Raw genomic sequence first — 16,345 nt, 5'->3', positions numbered from 1 at the left:
AATTTAGATTTCCTTCTACGGCCCTCTGCCATTGTATTTGTATCTTCAAAATGACAGAGTGTCAAAATTTGGATGGCTGACGATGACGTCCGCTGTCTGCATTTCCGTAAGTTGTTTGAATAGGTACGTACGTACTCTTAAAAGTTTATCTCAAGTCATGTTAATTTCTCTGTGCCGCATTCTCGTAAAGAGATTTCATGTTTTAACTGAGTTGGAGAGAATCCTCTGCAATGCTGCTGACGTTGCGTTGGCCAGCATTAAATGGCTGATAAAACATCTGCAGTAAGTGAAGATGGTCCTTTCCGCTTCAAGAAACCCTGGAACAGCGCCGTGCTGCACATCTCCAGCATCGGTGTACTTGTGCTGGTCTTCATTAAATGCTTACAAACTCAGCGCTCGGCACAGATGCAGGGAACGACGTCGCAGCGCTACTCGACTAACTTAAACGGCTGCAGGCCAAGTTACTCCTAAGTCGGCTTGCGTTGCGAGTACGTGCATCACCGGCTGGTAGCTCAAAATTATCGAGAACTTAGAGAGAAACACGAGCACGAAGAGCAGAACCAGTTCCGTCATAAATATTTCGCAAACACGTCAGTAACATCGCAAACCACTAGCGCATTTGCAGCACAGTGCTTCAAACGCTAGTCATAATGTAGTTGGCGGAAGTTTGGGATCGTCTAATTCAGGCATGGGGAAGCTTTGGAGGCATGGCCAACCTTTGAGTTCTAAGACCAAATTATCACGCGACGTGTGTCAGCATCGCTCCTAGTGCATAAAGTCAAAACTATAGAGTTCTTGGCTTCAATGTTAATTAAGGCGAAACGCGCCGACATGATTGGCATCCTTTGCCAATACGCACGCTAACAGATTGTGCCCCAGAAGAGGCGTTTTTGAGAGTACTTTCATTTTATTTTCACTTTATTTAGAGATGTTTGTATTTATTTACATTTCGCTAATATTGTTTCTTTAATTGCTCCGTTTAACAATAGTTGTCTTAAAAATCTCCGTTGCAAAATTCAGCAACATCGTTAGTAAAGAAACACGAGTTGTAAATAAAAGTGAACATCTGAAGAAGGGATGACACACATTTTGCGATTGTTATAGCTAATTCATAACAAATTACTTTCAAAAGAATGGTTCAAATAGCTCTGAGCACTATGGAACTTAACTGCTGAGGTCAGCAGTCGCCTAGAACTTAGAACTACTTAAACCTAACTAACCTAAGGACATCACACACATCCATGCCCGAGGCAGACTGTAGCGCCTACAACCGCTCGGGCACTCCAACCGGCTATTTACTTTCAGTTTCAACACTTGCAGTGTTTTAATACTTCAACAGACGGGAATCATATACTAACGTTAACACGATGAAGAATAGAAAAACAAAATAATATAACGAGGTAGTCAATCCCAGTGAAAAAGGAATTAAGAGTAACTTTACATTTTTTGACCACAGGCAGATCGAGTGTTTCAGATTTAGTGCATTAATATCCACAAACACTGTTAGCATACAATTTTGAAACGTATGTACAAAAATACTGTCGATGACTGCTCACATAGTACTGTTTCTGCGACAGTAAATAAATTAAGCCATCACTTCTTTGCTCATTTTAAACAGTTTAAATATCTAAATCGCTTGAACGCAGCCTGTATCAGTTATATTACACAGAAAACAAATTGGAAAAATGCGATTAGCAGACTTGTGAATATCCTAAAATGCGGCCTGAGCGGAATGCAATGCGAGCGCGTCACTTCCCCTCCCACGAATACTTCCACTGGCCGTATTGAAACAGATTCCATCGGGTACACACTCGTGGTCTAATGCATCAATTCAGGAGAAGAATAAGAAGAAGAAAAGGAGGAAAATACAAAGGAATAAAACCTTAGCTACGGAAAAGATTCACCTACATTACCCAAACGACGTGCTTTTAGTTCAGGTTCCAGTATTACATTCATAGTAGGTTCAGTCGGTAACTAGAAAGTGATGGGCCATCCACGATTTGTTTTTATTTGAAATGATGCTGTAGTAAAATAAAAAACATCTGGCATAATGAGAGGAATTGAACCAACATGACTTGTTGTCAGGTCCTTTCAGGCTAAATATATACATCTCGCATAGTTTCACGGTCAGTAACATGAAGCAGCCGCTAGGCATATATATACTGACAGAAAAAATCGAAGACAAAAACGTTATATGTAGTAATGACTGTTCGGAAATAAATTTGTCTAAGTGACATGTTTAAAGAATTAACTTTACAAGATCACAGGTTAAAGTAAGCGAAAAACAAGTCACTGCAAATGCGAAATGCTCGTATAGTATTAACCATTGTAAGCGCCAGAATGATGAAAGCAAACATGCAAACGAGCATGCATTGTATTGTACAGGTGTCGTATATCAGTTTGGGGGAAGAAGTTCATGCCTGTTGCATTTGGTCGATCAATACAGGGATGGTTAATGCTATGTGTGGATAACAATGGAGCTGTTCATATGTGCTGGATTGGAGCCAGATCTGGTGATCGAGCAGGCCAAGGCAACATGTCGACAATCTATATAATATGTTCGGTTAGAACAGTGGTATATGTACGACCTTATCCTGTTGGAAAAAAACCCGTGGAATGCTGTTCATGAAAAGCAAAGCCATAGTTCGAATCACCGAGAGGTCGAATCATCAGACTGATGTACAATTTAACAGTCGAGATCGTGTGGTAATGAGCTGAGAGAACGCTCTGTCATACGAAAGAGCGCCTCAGATCATAATTCCAGGTATAGTTGTAGTGTGTATAGCATCCAGACTGGTTGGTCGCGGAGGCCTACCTGGCCTCCTCTTATCCAACACGAGGCCTTCACTGGACTGAGACAAAACCAACTTTTATTACGAAACAAAACGGATCTTCACCTTCCCTCTAATGGGCTCTCGCATGACACCATTGCAGCCGCAAACGGCTGTGGTTTGGGGTCAATGGAGTGCACACTGAAGGGCGTCTGGCTCAGAGGTGTACTTGTTGTAACCGATTTGTTACAGTTCGTTGACTAACTGTGATACAACTGCTGGTCAAATCGCTGCTGCAGATGGAGTATGATACGCCAAAGTGGGTTATATGTCGAACACAATGGTGTTTCCTCTCGGTAGTACCACGTGGCCGTCCAGAGCCCAATCTTCTTGCGACTGTACGTTGTCATGATCTTCTCTGCCAGGACTCATACACAGTGGCTATATTCCTGCCTAGTCTTTCTTCATCACCGCAGAAGGGACATCAAGCTTGTCCTAGCCCTATTACATGACCTCATTCAAACTCAGTCTGGAGCTGATAATGGCAAATATGTCTCCTTGAAGGCAAGCCACCACGTCCAGTGTGAAAGGTACCAAACTCTCACGATCGTTGCAGCGTGTATTTAAAGCAAATCAGGTTTTTCATCCTCATAGTGGCGCTGCTAGCGCCTCTCTTATGCGACTGGCGTGAAATTCGTATAGTCGTCGTACCTCTGATATAGAACTACGACTCCTCCTTTTCTTTTCGTCTGTGTAATTGTTAGTGCAGCTTGCTTGGGCGAGGTACGGCTGTCGTAGCTTGTGTTGAGGGAAGCTGCCATACAGGCGGTCAAAGTGGCCACACCTCTTTTGGAAATTGGGAATAATCGATGAAGACGTTATAATTTAAAGGAATGTAAGAAGGTTCGAGTAGAAGTCATTGTACATGAAGTAAAGCATGAATCAAGACAGAAAACAGTTGAAGCTTTTTGAAAGAGCTAATCCACAATGCGTTCGAAGGGATTCGTGAAAACAAGGTGAAGTTGGCAATGCCTGGTGGGTATACGAATCCTTCTTCCCAATAATAAGAGTTCAACGCGGCACGTCTCTCAGTAACAGCGTCCCTAACACACCATGTTGCACAGCACGGTGCTCTTCCACAGCATATCTAGGTTGGGTCAGAACGATTTGTTACATTGTGGGGGACATTGGGTTAGCGGTAGCATTAAGTACGTTTTGCCTTCTTGTTGGAGCCAGAGTTAGTTTGCAAGTCTACAGAAGCGTGGCGGGAAAGTCATCTTATTAGTCAGTTTGACGCGGATCTACAACTGCAGCCACGTCAAATATCAGTCGAAGCTGAGACTTTTACGCAACTTGTCTATATGATAGGCCTGTCCCTCGCGTTTATTGGCTTATTTACTAACTGAACAAATTAAGAACATGAACTACTTATTCACAGCATCAAATCAATATTGCAATCTGAAAATCTTGGTAGGCGATGCAGTTTAAGGCAGTTCTGATTAATCGTTTCCGATTGGAAATTTGTGGTAAGGTCTTAGGGGACCAAGGTGCTCAGGTCATCGGTCTCTAAGCTTACACACTACTGAATCTAACTGAAACTAACTTACGCTAAGGACAACACATACACCCATGCCAAAGGGAGAACTCGAACCTTCGACTTGGGGAGCCGTGCGAATCGTTTCCGATTGACAGGATTCACAAGTAAGAAGTGGTATCGGTCCTGCACCGTTTCTTCTGAGCAGTCACTTTTTCTGTCGGCGGTGGCGGGTGAGCTGCGATGGTTAGATGAAGCAACTGAGTACGAAATTAGAACAAAATAAAAGATGAACGTCAGACGTATCGCGTAACGCAAATAGTTCAGAATGATCGATTCTTAGCAGACAGATGCTACAACAGGGCTGTACCACCCCATAAATGGCATACCTCCACACCCTACAAGCGTCACGTGACCAATTCTATCCACTACGAAGCCCCTGGGTTTCCGTCAGCATTTCTAATCAGCTTATTTCGAGTTAGCTTCCCTCTGGATGTCTTTCGGATGAAAGAATGAAAATACGACGAGGGAAACTGATACGGTGCAGAGTTAGAAAATCTTTTAATAGCTTGGCTGACAATACGAATGGGGTGACTAATTAGACACTCTCGCAGAAGTGTCGTTAGGGTAGCTCGCCCCACGGACGTCCGTTACGGTCGCCCTTGGCAGCGGCGAAGACCGGAGAGGCGGGCGGGATGTCGGCGAGAGCTGACCGCTCCTTTCACCCCCGACGAACTACGCAATCGCCGCAGGCGAGTGGGATCGTACAAGGGCCGGCTGATTGGGTCTCAAGCGGCGCTGAGCGCCAGCGCCGGCTAGATTGGAGCAGCCTGCCCCGCCGCGCCCTGCTGGCGGCCAGACAGAGCCGCTCCTCTGAGACGCCAGAGGACGGTTCGGTGGCGGTCGCCGTGTTGTCCGCCGCTGCCGTGATTGATCCGACAGGGGAACTGGCTGCCGGCTACCGGTCACGCTCCCTCCCCCTACATCCTGACCGGCGGGCTTTTTAAGAGTTCCCGAGGCGCTGCAGAGCGCTGAGAGCAGCTGCTGTTTTCCCAGACGTCTTCTGGTCAGAGCTCGAACGTCGAATCACCACTTACTCACTCCTGTAACGCTTTCTCTTCAGGGCTAGAAAGTTACGCCACCGAAGGCATACTTTTGCATTTCCTGTACTAGTAAGTCGAATAAAGTATTAGGAGAAATGATAAAACATTGGGCAATTCATAGTTTCACCCACGAGAGCGACAGCTCACCCGTCAGTGATATATAAATAATTTTCTAGTAATTAATTTAGGGAAAGTATACAAAGTATATGTCTCGCAATACTGTACAAATTAGATTGACGAATGAGTCACTAAAAACAACAGACGTCTCTTGCTATTTGGGTAGCAAAATAGCTGGTGAGGGCTGAAGAAAAGAAGATACAGAAATCAGGCTACAAATAACAAGAAAATCGTTTCTGGGAAACAGGAATTTGTTAATATTAAAGAAAATGTAAAACTAGAGCGTTCCTTGTATCAGAATGGGTCTCTTGATGTTGGTCATGTTATAGATGACGCATTTTTGGCGTAGCCTATCTTCAGAATGTCATGACAAAAACTCTCCATAGAAATTATACAGTACGTCGTCACCAGTTGAGCACTGGCAGTGTGGATGTATACATGTGTGGCTATACTTGATACATAGAGATTCTGTATGAGACTCTGAAGATGGGCTACGCCCGATAGGTGTGAAATACCTTTTGAACAAAATATTATCTGCTCATTCCAAGAGACCCATTCAGCACTGACATAAGAAGTGCTCTCGATTTACATTTTGGTCGCAGGCATCCTAGGCGTCACCTTCAATACATTCTAGTATTACAAAGTCTTTTCTGGAAGAATTTGTGTGCTGTCGCCTTATGTGGAAGTTAAACGTGGATTATGAGCAGTGCACACAAGAAGAGAATAGACGTCCTACATAAGCCTAAGCTGTAAATTAAATAAATACATCGTACGTCTACTGAAAGTTAAATGAATAAATCAGATAACTAACGAATACGTATTGAATCGAAGCTGAACCTAAGATAAAAAAAATGACACAATGTTACTAAAAGATGCATCTGGAAATAGATGGTCGTCTCAGGAAAGGCTAGTATGAAATTTGAATAAAACCGGTCTTGGGATGGAATACAAAAACGATAACAACAACAAAACAATATTCTTCCTTTTTTTTTCAAATCATGCTCCGTTTTTGCTTCAGTTGGTCCAGAATATTAATTAACTATTTCTTTTCTTGTAATTCAACTTCTTATGCAGTAAAGGAACAAGGGAGTCAGATTTGGGGGTTAATGTTCCGTCGACGACAAAATCATTAGAGACGGAACACGAGCTCCGATTGGAGAATGCAAATTGTCTGTGGCCTTCTAAAGGAGTTATTTCGGGAGTCGCCTTAAGCTATCTAGGGAGACCAAAAAAACCTTAATTCTTTATCGCCAGACAGGGATTTGAACCACCGTTCTCCTGAATAAGAGTACAATGCCTCATCCCCGCGTCACATTTCTCAGTTTCTGACGTACGGTCACTAGTTTCGTCAACTACGCTGACTGGTGTTTTGTTCCTGCGGTAAATTTATGGACATCGCACAATATGGTGGAGATTCGATTTAGAACGACCCAGCATTTGTTAAGCAACTGCTTTTTTCGTTGTAAGTTTGAGCAACATCGTACATATGTGCCATTAATCGGTCATTATTTTTTCCCTTAGTTCAGTGTTCACGCAAAATTTATCACACTATGGCACCCCTACTGCGTCACCTATCACACAAACCCTCATTCGCCTGTTTCAGTCTGTGAGTGCAGTTTTGGTATGTTTTAAAGAAACAGTCATACAGTCGAATTCAACCACCGATTTTTTTTTAATCGCTGGTACATCGTAACCTCTATAAAACAGATATTAGCAGTGAATTTCGTATTTCTGTCGGTTTGTACTGCGCTTCCACTGCATTATTGCCAAACTGTATTGTTGTTCCAAAATTACATATCGAGACCCTGGCCTTTTTTCGTTTGGGCAAGGTTTCACTACACTTTCACAAGCGTTTCTTTCTTCTTGATTGTTTTCACAATTCCTTCCAAGACAGTCTCCTTTCACCACTGCTCACGTCTTGATTTCTACATCTCCTTTTCAACTGATTTCCGCATATGCTTCTTCAATTAACAGTACACTTGCACATCATATAGTTTTTGTACTTGTATTCTCTTTTAATTCAAATAATTTTGTAACTAATTTACAGATTATTGTTAGCGAATAAAACTTATGTTTCTAGCCAGTGACAGTTTATAGCAGAATATTAAGAATTCATTACTCGTTGGATTTAAGTAGGGTGGGTATTCAGATACTGAGATAGATCCTGTCAAAAATGTAAATATTTAGTGGATACATACGATTCACTTGCTGTTCACTATATACATAAAAGAGTTACGACATTTTCATTTAAAACGATATGTATCTAACCTTACTTCGCATGACCGCAAGCAGCTTTCGGTTCGTATCTCGGGGACTCTCTTTTTAAATCCTGAGCTAGTCTTTTTCTGTATGTCGCTTCATTCGCTACTCTCAAATGAGAAGTATCTTCTCCCCAGAGAAATTCTGCTGTCAACGTGGCGGCAGCAGAGTCTTACTTGTTGTTGTACTGCACGTGCTTCTGGCGAAAACTGCCGTACTAATGTACTGGTATAGGCGACAAGGAACAGTTAGCAGAATTGTTAACGTCACTTACGAAAATGCTTCGGCATAAATGGAAGTTCAGGTAGCCCTTCCGTTGTGGGAACCACCAATTCTCAGTGCCAGATTAACAGTGGAAATAATCTTGGTAGCACATGGAAAATATTTAAACGGGAATAGTATTACAGTCATAGAGAAGTTCGGCTATTCCAGCTCGAAGCATGTTCAAACGAAATGACAATATGTCTGCTTTCATAGGACACAAATAAAATATTTGGAATTTCAAAAACACCTGTGCAAGGAGCGCAATAGACTGTAACGCTTAGCGGTAGGTGGGCGGCAAGTCGTAGCGTCAACTCCTGGCCTCGATTCCGGCGTCCATCGATGCCGTTTTCTTACGACGCGATGATTTAATAGTAGATGGACTACACAAGTTTGACTGCAAGGTAATGGAGCTCAGAGGATGCTGCTACCTAGTATGGCATTAGACTTTTGCGCCAGTTTTCACGTTGGCAGATAACAAATACGTCGTGATCAACGAAAGAGAAATGAATGAGACACGCTGAGGAACGATTGGGATAGCACTGTCTCCGGCTGTTGCCCAGATAGTGTGTCTGCAGTGCTAAAAGAATCGACAGCGTTGCCAACCTTGCAAGGACGCTGCACTAACCTATCCTTGTCACCATTTAATGATGGGGCCAGCCTGTTCAGCTTTAGGGTTGCCCTGCCTGTGTAGTGCCAACACGAGGACATCCCTCCGTGAACGTGTGGACCACCGACAAAATTTCAACAGAAACAGCTTTTTCCTAAAGGCTCGCGCAATTATAAAAATTTTAGTAAAAACGATTTATGGTAATCAGATAATTATTTTGACGTCACCGTATGATAAACTTCCACGACACATGGGTTGTTTCAGAATTTCGCGCATAATTGATTTAATGGGGGAGATTTGCATATTAATTTTATGACTAGCTTAATTTACGTGAAATCGCCTCTGATTGCGGTCATTTGATTTGTAATTTCATCAGCTTTTAGAGTCTGTTATCTGATTTTAAGTGTATTGATTTATAACATGCTCTTTCTTTGTTTGGGCTGGGTGTAACGGTTGACTTTACTTCGTCAAGGTGAATGTGAATCGCACTGTTGAATTTATTATCTACATATTTTCGTAAGTCAGTGGCGTTTTCTCAGGGTGTGTAAGTTGTGTGTTAGACCGCAAATGAAATGGAATGCGAAATAATAAATTACTATATTTATAATAAATTACTCCCCTTCATTTGTTTAAATATAATGTCTGATTATAGTGTGTTTTCCTTTCATTATAATGCACTGTTCCGCTCTCTGCGTTGTCCGTAGTCGTCTGCTACTCCCATGCGATCCGCCAAGGCGTTGGATCTGTTTCCTACGCCTCACCAGCTTCACTCCCTGGACAAGCACATGCGAGCATGTGATCTGCGCTCTTTCCTTCTGCTTGCTGCGAAGCCTGACCAAGACGTTGGACCGGTTTCCAAAGCTTTGTTTTGAATTTTTTTTCGAGTGTATTATTGCTTACTCAATGACTGATGTAGCCGACCATGCCTGGTGCCAATGATGGTCGTATGCGTGTTTGGCACCGTGTAGGTGAGCGCCACAATCAGGACTGCATACGACCGAGGCACACAGGGCCAACACCCGGCATCATGGTGTGGGGAGCGATCTCCTACACTGGCCGTACACCTCTGGTGATCGTCGAGGGGACACTGAATAGTGCACGGTACATCCAAACCGTCATCGAACCCATCGTTCTACCATCCTAGACCGGCAAGGGAACTTGGTCTTCCGACAGGACAATGCACGTCCGCATGTATCCCGTGCCACCCAACGTGCTCTAGAAGGTGTAAGTCAACTACCCTGGCCAGCAAGATCTCCGGATCTGTCTCCCATTGAGCATGTTTGGGACTGGATGAAGCGTCATCTCACGCGGTCTGCACGTCCAGCACGAACGCTGGTCCAACTGAGGCGCCAGGTGGAAATGGCATGGCAAGCCGTTCCACAGGACTACATCCAGCATCTCTACGGCCGTCTCCATGGGAGAATAGCAGCCTGCATTGCTGCGAAAGGTGGATATACACTGTACTAGTGCCGACATTGTGCATGCTCTGTTGCCTGTGTCTATGTGCCTGTGGTTCTGTCAGTGTGATCATGTGATGTATCTGACCCCAGGAATGTGTCAATAAAGTTTCCCCTTCCTGGGACAATGAATTCACGGTGTTCTTATTTCAATTTCCAGGAGTGTATTTAGGGAAACAGGAATTGCGATTCCAAAGTCACAAAGAAAACGATGATTCCTTCAGTAGGAAGAATTATATAGAATTTCTTATTCCAAGTGCTGAGTTTGATCCTACACTGAAAGATCATTTAGCAAATACTACACTTTTCCGTCGACCCTCAGCAAGTACTATGCATGATTTATTAAGTGTAGAAGTTATTGTATTGAGGGATGAGATTTACGATGAAGTTCATAAAACGGATTTTGTGACCATCATGATTGATGTGAGCAACAACAATCAGTTCTCGACGGTGTTGCGATACGTTTTTGTTACATATAAAAGTCGTAGAAAGATGCGTTGGATTTGTTGACTTAAGCACCAATAGAACAGCAGAAGCGCTATTTAGTCCTGTAAACACAATCATAGACAGATGTAAATGTGGCGATAAATTAGCTGTCAGGACATGTGATGGAGCGAACGTCGGTGACGAGTGGTCACCTTAACAGACTTCAAATGAAAGTATCAGAAAAGTACTCTCAAGGACTTTCCACACTTTGTTATGATCGCGTTATTAATGTGCTATTTCGACAGTCTCTGGAGTCCAACAAAGCGCTTATAGTCTTCTTCGGTGCTCTTAAACCTCGACCAACTTCCTTTTCTCATCCTCGTAAAAAACTGTAAGAACTTTCGGTCTTCATGTCCAGAAATATTCAATTAACAGCTCGTACGTGACGGAATTTTATTTCGAGACCGTCATACAATAGGTGAAAGAGAGTTTCTGAAAATGTCTGTGAAAATGGATATTTCGACAACGTGACTGAAATAAAAGCTAGGGAATTTTCTGGCTTATTGAACAATTTCAAAAATATATTTGTCATGCAAGTGTTTTCAGACTGGCTGGCGTTTTAAGATGCACTGTTCAGTGGACTAAAGTTCTCGAATGCTGACATTCTATTTTGTAGTAAAAAAAAGACACGAGTTTTCAGCAACAAATGTAAAAGATTAGACAGAAGTCTGAATGCTCATCTATTTTGGATAAATCTGGGGATGAAGAAGTTACACCAGGGAAAAGATGAGGGCTGAGTGATGAATCATGTGGGAAGTATTTTCGAAGACTCTATTTCGAAATCGTAGATAATATCAGCAATGAAACATAAATTAATTTCTCATGTTTTGAGACGTTGCAGTACTTCAGTTTGATAAATCTATAAAATGTGAGCCACTTTAAGAAGAGGAAATTTACCTCTCCGTTTACTGAAAAAGTTACAGGAAATCTAAGAAATTCTGTTTAATTTGAGGAAACTTTAGAATGAGCTTTCCGTATGCTATTCTACTGACGAAGCATTGGACAAAACATCAGTTCACGCCTTTGGTTATTTACTAGAAATTAATCCTCATAGTGGCTGTGCTCATTGCAACAGTTCCACCCACGAAATAGTTTATCGAGAGGTCATTTTAAACCTTGAACCGGATTCACACATTCTGCCATGCTACACAAACCTCATCTTCGCTGAGAAACAGTTGCTTTCGAACTTGAGAGATGACGATAAATCCAAATTCCTTGACTACATGCCTCCCCCCATGAACCATGGACCTTGCCATTGGTGGGGAGGCTTGCGTGCCTCAGCGATAAAGATAGCCGTTCCGTAGGTGCAACCACAACGGAGGCCAGACAAACGTGTGGTTCCTGAAGAAGGGCAGTAGCCTTTTCAGTAGTTGCAGGGATCATAGACTGATCTGGCATTGTAACACTAACCAAAACGGCCTTGCTGTTGTGGTACTGCGAACGGCTGAAAGCAAGGGAAAGCTACAGCCGTAATTTTTCCCGAGGGCATGCAGCTATACTGTATCGTTAAATAATGATAGCGTCCTCTTGGGTAAAATATTCCGGAGGTAAAATAGTCCCCCATTCGGATCTCCGGGCGGGGACTACTCAAGAGGACGTCCTTATCAGGAAAAAGAAAACTGGCATTCTACGGATCGGAGCGTGGAATGTCAGATCCCTTAATCGGGCACGAAGGTTAGAAAATTTAAAAAGGGAAATGGATAGGTTAAAGTTAGATATAGTGGGAATTAGTGAAGTTCGGTAGCAGGAGGAACAAGACTTCTGGTCAGGTGAATACAGGGTTATAAATACAAAATCAAATAGGAGTAATACAGGAGTAGGTTTAATAATCAATAAAAAAGTAGGAGTGCGAGTAAGCTACTACAAGCAGCATAGTGAACGTATTATAGTGGCCAAGATAGACATGAAGCCCATGCCTACTACAGTAGTACAAGTTTATATGCCAACTAGCTCTGCAGATGACGAAGAAATTCAAGAATTGTATGACGAGATAAAAGAAATTATTCAAGTAGTGAAGGGAGACGAAAATTTAATAGGCATGGGTGACTGGAATTCGACAGTAGTAAAAGGAAGAGAAGGAAACATAGTAGGTAAATATGGATTGGGGCTAAGAAATGAAAGAGGAAGCCGTCTGGTAGAATTTTGCACAGAGCATAACTTAATCATAGCTAACGCTTTGTTCAAGAATCATAAAAGAAAGTTGTATACATGGAAGAATCCTGGAGATACTAAAAGCTATCAGATATATTATATAATGGTAAGACAGAGATTTAGGAAACAGGTTTTAAATTGTAGGACATTTCCAGGGGCAGATGTGGATTCTGACCACAATCTATTGGTTATGAACTGTAGATTAAAACTGAAGAAACTGCAAAACGGTGGGAATTTAAGGAGATGGGACCTGGATAAACTGACTAAACCAGAGGTTGTACAGAGTTTCAGGGACAGCAGAAGGGAACAAGTGACTGGAATGGGGGAAAGAAATACAGTAGAAAAGAGTGGGTAACTCTGAGGGATGAAGTAGTGAAGGCAGCAGAGGACCAAGTAGGTAAACAGATGAGGGTTAATAGAAATCCTTGGGTGACAGAAGAAATATTGAATTTAATTGACGAAAGGAGAAAATATAAATATGCAGTAAATGAAGCAGGCAAAAAGGAATACAAACGTCTCAAAAATGAGATCGACAGGAAGTGCAAAATTGGTAAGAAAGCATGGCTAGAGGGCAAATGTAAGGATTTAGAGGATTATCTCACTAGGGGTAAGATAGATACATTCTACAGGAAAATTAAAGAGAACTTTGGAGAAAAGAGAGCCGCTTGTATGAATATCAAGAGCTCAGATGGAAACCCAGTTTTAAGCAAAGAGGGGAAAGCAGAAAGTTGGAAGGAGTATATAGAGGGTCTATACAAGGGCGATGTACTTGAGGACAATATTATGGAAATGGAAGAGGATATAGATGAAGATGAAATGGGAGATACGATACTGCGTGAAGAGTTTGATAGAGCACTGAAAGACCTGAGTTGAAACAAGGCCCCGGGAGTAGAGAACATTCCATTAGAACTACTGATGGCCTTGGGAGAGCCAGTCCTGACAAAACTCTACCATCTGATGAGCAAGATGTACGAGACAGGTGAAATACCCTCAGACTTCAATAAGAATATATAATTTCAATCCCAAATAAAGCAGGTGTTGCCAGAGGTGAAAATTACCGAACTATCAGTTTATTAAGTCACAGCTGCAAAATACTAACGCGAATTATTTACAGACGAATGGAAAAATTGGTAGAAGCCGACCTCGGGGAAGATCAGTTTGGATTCCGTAGAAATGTTGGAACACGTCAGGCAATACTGACATTACGACTTATCTTAGAAGAAAGATTAAGGAAAGGCAAACCTACGTTTGTAGCATTTGTAGACTTAGTGAAAGCTTTTAACAATGTAGACTGGAATACTGTCTTTCATATTCTAAAGGTGGCAGGGGTAAAACACGGGGAGCGAAAGGCTATTTATAATTTGTGCAGAAACCAGATGGCAGTTATAACAGTCGAGGGACATGAAAGAGAAGCAGTGGTTGGGAAGGGAGTGACAGAGCGTAGTAGCCTCTCCCCGATGTTATTCAATCTCTATATTGAGCAAGCAGTAAAGGAAACAAAACAAAAAGTTGGAGTAGGTATTAAAATCCAGGGAGAAGAAATAAAAACTTTGAAGCTCGCTGATGACGTTGTAATTCTGTCAGAGACAGCAAAGGACTTGGAAGAGCAGCTGAACGGAATGGACAGTGTCTTGAAAGGAGGGTATAAGATGAACATCAACAAAAGCAAATCGAGGATAATGGAATGTAATCGAATTAAGTCGGGTGATGCTGAGGGATTTAGATTAGGAAATGAGACACTTTAAGTAGTAAAGGGGTTTTGCAATGTGGGGAGCAAAATAACTTATGATGGTCCAAGTAGGGAGGATATAAAATGTAAACTGGCAATGGCAAGGAAAGCGTTTCTGAAGAAGACAAATTTGTTAACATCGAGTATAGATTTAAATGTCAGGAAGTCGTTCCTGAATGTATTTGTATGGAGTGTAGCCATATATGGAATTGAAACATGGACAATAAATAATTTGGACAAGAAGAGAAAAGAAGCTTTCAAAGTGTGGTGCTACAGAAGAATGTTGAAGATTAGGTGGGTAGATCACGTAACTAACGAGGAGGTATTGTATATGGTTGGGGAGAAGAGAAGTTTGTGGCAAAACCTGACTAGAAGAAGGGATCGGTTGGTAGGACATCTCCTGAGGCATAAAAGGATCACAAATTTAGCATTGGAGGACAGCGTGGAAGGCAAAAATCGTAGAGGGAGACCAAGAGATGAATACACTAAGCAGATTCAGAAAGATGTAAGTTGCAGTAGGTACTGGGAGATGATGGACCTTGCAAAGGATAGACTAGCATGGAGAGTTGCATCAAACCAGTCTTAGGACTGAAGACAACAACGACAACAACAATGACTACGTGATCAAGAAATCCTTGAAGATAGGAATTATAATTCGAATGTCTATGAGGAATTTAACGATTTGTTGTTGTTAATTTATGTCTATTTTAATTTATTCCATTTATTTTTCTATTTTGCTAAATATTCGCACTATAAGGCTTTCAGCGGCGCAAGGATGGGAAGAAGCTAGGATTGGGAAGGTAGCGTCCGCATCCTTAATTTACGTACAGCCTCAGCATTTTCCTATTGTGAAAACGGCAAACTACCTTAGATCACTTTCAGAGAGTCAATACGGCTGGTGGTTAATGTACGGCAAAGGATGGACAGCCACCGCTTAAGCGTGGAGAAGTTCCTCGGAAAGCCGCAGCGGTGGTGCCACTCAGGATAACTTTTCTAGACTGTTCCTTGCAACTCTTGTATTAAGTTCTCTGCCACAGAAGATAGTTCGATAAGATAGCATCTTTGTCTTTAGGTCGACACAACCAAATATTAGTTTATGTGTGTGTTAAATTTTAATGTTTTATTCCTTGGATCCGGGGACATCATATCCCCAATTGTCCAGTGTCTGTATGATTCTGAGGTGTGCTGGTATCTATTGCCTGCCTGAAACTGCTTAATATGAGTATTTGAGATATTAAGTCTTAAAATATTCGTAGCATGTTCCTAGTCTATTCACAAAGCATTCGGACTGTGACAGCTATCATGTTAACTACGTCAGTTATGTGAAGTGCGTCAGTTATCATTTGAACAGTGTCTGATAACACGTAGTTCGAAGCCTTGACTGATGTGTTTGTGCTGACATTTTGGAATCCGCCTTTAATGTGGTTAGAAAATCATTTATATAGATTAATAACAAAGAGAGGAACCACTATTAAGCGTAGTATGTTGCCGGATGTTATGCTGCGTCAGTCCTACATTAGTTTCAATTCTAAAATGGTTCAAATGGCTGTGAGCACTATGGGACTTAACTTCTGAGTTCATCAGTCCCCTAGAACTTAGAAGTACTTAAACCTAACTAACCTAAGGAAGTCACACACATCCATGCCCGAGGCAGGATTCAAACCTGCGATCGTAGCGGTCTTGCGGTTCCAGACTTTAGCGCCTAGAACCGCTTTTGCCCGCATCTCGTGGTCGTGCGGTAGTGTTCTCGCTTCCCACGCCCGGGTTACCGGGTTCGATTCCCCGCGGGGTCAGGGATTTTCTCTGCCTCGTGATGGTTGGGTGTTGTGTGCTGTCCTTAGGTTAGTTAGGATTAAGTAGTTCTAAG

Source organism: Schistocerca gregaria, chromosome 5, assembly GCF_023897955.1.
Source record: "Schistocerca gregaria isolate iqSchGreg1 chromosome 5, iqSchGreg1.2, whole genome shotgun sequence".
Taxonomy (NCBI): Eukaryota; Metazoa; Arthropoda; class Insecta; order Orthoptera; family Acrididae; genus Schistocerca; species Schistocerca gregaria.
This window is presented reverse-complemented; position numbering follows the sequence as displayed.